The sequence below is a fragment of the Alligator sinensis genome, unplaced genomic scaffold (genome assembly GCF_000455745.1).
Source record: "Alligator sinensis unplaced genomic scaffold, ASM45574v1 scaffold781_1, whole genome shotgun sequence".
Lineage (NCBI taxonomy): Eukaryota > Metazoa > Chordata > Crocodylia > Alligatoridae > Alligator > Alligator sinensis.
This window is the reverse complement of record NW_005841845.1, coordinates 1,695,927-1,700,616: the sequence shown is the minus strand read 5'-3', so window position 1 is coordinate 1,700,616 and position 4,690 is coordinate 1,695,927.

Sequence of the window (4,690 nt, the reverse complement as noted above, 5' to 3'; positions counted from 1 at the left end):
AGAAGGGTTCTTTGTGCCCAAGTTTTCCCCAACATCTCTCCCAACTAAACAGTTTGTCCAATAAAAATATCACCCTCCGAACCCCTAGAAAACCAAAACCCTAGCCTCTTGACACTGCAAAGATACTTTTGGACATGGGCTTTCTATACCTTATGCATCCTCATTCTATACCTTACGCATCCTCCTTAAACACATTCAAACCAGCCTAGGCACAGTAATTAGGAGCAGAGAGAGAACCAAAAGTATCCATACATAAGACCAAATCCTAAAGCTAAAATAGGGATTTGGCTAATAGCTGCATCCTCTCAGCTCTTACTATATGGTCTCAGACCACAGCCACACGTGCCCATTTTAGTGATGTTTGAAGATCTGCACATGCCCATTTTTGTCCTAGAAGCTGGGATCCATTTCCTAATAGGAGGTGGGACACAAATAGTGACTCAAAGTCACTCAAAGTCCTTCTCAAGCCATGGGAGCACATTGCCTTATGACTCTAAGCTCTTGAGGGAGTGTTGCAGTAAGTGTGTTCCCTCTGTGCGCCGGGGGAGTGCTTCCATGTGGGACATTCAAGCACACACAACCAAAACATCTGCTTGTACATATTAGACACACACTTAACATCTGTGCACTTAATCCTTATTGGTATTTGTGTGTTAATTGCATTTAATGTCTACTCTTTGAAAGGAAAGTCAGGAAAGATTAAAGAGCAATGAACAGTGACTCTATAAAAGACTTCCCTCTTGATCTAGGTTGAGCTCATACACTTTAGTTGACTCATTCGGTGAGATTTGTAATGCCTGTACCTATTAAACTTAAGTTAACTTAGTCTCTTTAATTTACTTACAGGTAACTATATACATACATAACTGACTGGCGTAGTCAACGAGGCTCTCGGTCTCTACCCATGTCTTCATTCTACCTCCAGCCATGTGCTCCCCCATACAACACACTCTGATAACGTTGATCCCCACTTTAAAGTTCCTGTCATCACTATACATTAAGAAAAGCCCAAGACCCTGGCCACATTTAAAAGCTGAGCTACAATACCCATCTTAAAGCACCTGATATTTTTGACTAATGCAATTATAAAAATCCTTAGGTGGGAATTCAGTTGTAATGGGGTAAAAGTGCATAAAAGCAGTGCAGAAATATCTATTCCAATGGCCAGCATTGTAACCATAAAGCTGCCAGTGTCCACACCTGCTCTTTCTTGCATAGGAAACGAGCTGGTAAGGAGGTCACTAAGTTGAGTAAGCAGCTATGCCTTTTTGCCAAAGCAGCAACCTTGGCAGTAGTAGTGTGGAGAAAGAGAGGGGGCATGATAAGAATGATATGCAGGTCTAGGCACGTTTATGCATATAAGATTTTAGGAAAATACCCAATAATTACATGATTATATAAAGAGCCTGTAAATAGCTAGTAATAGCTGTAGTAAAGAGAATGAATATGAAAGTAACAAAAGGTATAAAAATTGTATAGGAACAAAGGGTCTTTGGGTCTACTGGACTGTGCCCTGAATGCCCCAGTGAGACCCTGGACTGTATGGCCAACACGATAGGCAGCAAGACTCACTTGCAAGGTAACTATTGTATTTCTTAGGATGAAAGTGTGAGATATATGCGGAAGAAACCTATGTTAGTGGAGTGGAAACTCCTGTCTCTTGAACATTATTTCTTCCTCTCAAGAACACACTGGTTCCTCTGCTCCAAGGGTTTAGGGTAACAGCATGGGTAGATCTAGGATTTTGAAAAGGGAGGAGGGTGCAGAAGGTGTGGTGCAACTTCCTATATAACACAACACCCCTTTTTCTCCACATAAAAAAAGAACTAGAATCCCTACTAATATGGTAGGGGCCTAGGACTATATTATCCAGTTTAGGATCAATGCAAAAATGAATTTAACTTTATTGGAATGTATGTAATTTGCTGGATTATATTTTACTTTTAAAAAGAACAATTAACTAGGCAAAAGTAGTCAAAGATATTGTTTCGTTAGTCCTGTAGCCAGTATAGTTAAATGTACATCTCTTATTCAGATTCATAAAACAAAATCTAGCCTTCGTGCGCATCTTGACAGTGCATCCAACACTTCACTGCCAATCATTTCTACACTTGAGTCAAGGTTCACCTGAGTTAATGTTACCACACCTGAGTTAAGGTTTTTAGCTAGAACTAAAAATAGACTATAGGGCTGAGAAACAGAAGAGAGATATTACCAGAAATGGCTGAGAAAGACCAAGACTGAAGAAAAAAGATCACTTGATTCATGAACCATCAAGGCTACTGAACAGGTGAGGGGGCCATCAGCATGTGAGATTAGCAGGAATCAGGTAAATATAATGAGCAGAAACATGTATGGCAACCCCCGCATTTCTATTCCTCAGCAAGCAACGCATATCCATGCTAGAAACATCAATCCCACAAAATGAGGACAACAGATCGCTGTTGCATTTGCTTGGACTCAATTTAAATGATAAAACCCTTTATCGGCTTGTTTTTATCTGAACTGCCATGAGATTACACAGGCAGGTCAGTGCTGCATAAATTAAACAGTGACTATTAAAATATCATTGCCATGTAAGCCGATAAGTACTTTGTCCATAAATGATTCGGGATTATGTGGCGGATAACAGCTGCCATCTAGTGGGCAGAAAAACCACGCAAGAGTAACAAAATCAGGATCCTCTAGCTCCCAATGAGACTTTCTTCTGAGCCAGCCCACAGGCTGTCCAATAAACAGCTAGAAAACCAGGAATTACCTGTCTTCCCCTCCCCAGAAAACCCTATAGGCCCTTGGTTACCGGTAACTTAGATCTTGGTACGCTCGGTGTTGTAACAGGGAGCTGGAGGCTCCTCCTATGAAACAGGATCAGACACATTGTAATGGTGGTGGGGCAAGGGAGGACATGTCAAGGAGCTGCCTGTTAGTCCTTGATTAGAAAGATGATCACCTGGGAAGTAACTGTCCACATGTGATAAGGGGAAAGCAGAGATAGGGGCTTACTCGGAAGCCATGGAGGTGGCAAAGAAGTGGAAAGTAGAGTGAAGCACAGCTGTGGGAAGAAGCTCTGTGGAGGAATGGAGCCTTTTCATGAGGAGGGCAAAAGAGGCAGGCATCATTGAGGAATCCCAGTAGGGGACTGGACTTTAGGAGCCCAGCAGTGAGAAGCCCAGGGGCAAGTTGCCCAAATGGTCTTCATTTGCCCTAGTAGACTAGCCAGTTCTACTGCTGGCTGGGGACAGCCCAACCCAGGCCTGGATGAGTTGGGGACAACATACCATTTTTTGCTCTAAGGTGGGATACATTGTGTTAAGGCGAGAGCCAGATCTCCAGTTTGTTTTCTAACTGGTGGTTCAGGTTTGGGACTATCAGGGGTTGGCAGAGGTCCCAATAGTGCCTGAAAGGTATAAAAACTGGTAAAACTTCAACAAATGCCATGATGGGGCCGTGCCATTTCATACCAACTGAAGGTCTCTATGTCTGTGGTCCTCTACGGTCACCCACAGAGATGGCATTAGGGTTGAGGCAGTAAGCAGTGGGAAACAGAAGACTGGTGTAAGCTGGAAGAAGTACAGCATAGGTGTATTTACAATGGAGATCAAAAGAAAATTGATATTCTGGAATCAAAACAATGAGGGGGACAGCTGATGTTAAAATGGGGCTTCATCGGCCAATGAAAGGGATTACATGATGGAACAGATGGTTACACATACTTCTAGTCCAGTATCCTTTGCAACTACTATTGATACCCAGGTCCTTACAGCACAACAAGAAGAGAATCAAGAACAGCCCCAAGATTTTACAACTCCTTGCAATGGGCACCGGGGCTGAATTTGGCACAAACAGGCCGCTTAGATTGCACTGTGCCCTGTTGGCATGTAGAACCTCTCATGAGCATACGTCTCGCTGAAGACGTGATGTTAAAGGAATCAAGAGCAGCAGGTTACCAGTTCATTGAAAAATGGGAGGAGGAGGATGCCGTGAGCCACACGTGCATTGTGTGGAGTCAGGAAATGTTTCTCTCTCTCTGCAAACTTATCACATTTGCTCCCGTTCAACAAGTTATTCATTGCTAGTGTGTTCCCAACAACCTCCTGTGGGCTTTTCTACAAACCTTATACCATTTGGCATAAGTTTCCACACTAATTAACACTACCTAACTGGTAAGCAACAACCAACTGGGTGAAATGCCACTATTTAGTAATCATCAGACAACTTGTTCTGGCCACTTAGTAACTTCAAGGCCTTGGGGTTTAGTGCGAGTTTTCACATAGTTTTCATGCTCTATGATTCTACGTTTGAAAGATATAAACTAGTGTAGCACCATTGATCCACAGAATGGAGCCTGGCCATTTTATACCAGCTAAGGAACTTCATACCAGTAGACCTACTTAAAAACTTAGGTTTTTTAGAACTAACACACCAGAAAGAAAAATGCTATTTAAATTAAATGAACAATATTGGCACAGGAATGTATAGGTATAACCTAATAATGAATGCGTTTAGGCTGCAATTTAAAAGAAAGTGTCTCACTTTCAGAAGAGAGCAGCTGTGGAAGAGGAGTGACAAGAGCAAAAAATACTAAGTAATGCTAAGATGGATCTTGATAAGCTTATGTGACGTCACTGTTGGCAATAGCAAGGGCTTACACGCGTCTTCCACGTCTAGCTAGACATTTGTACTGGTTTAC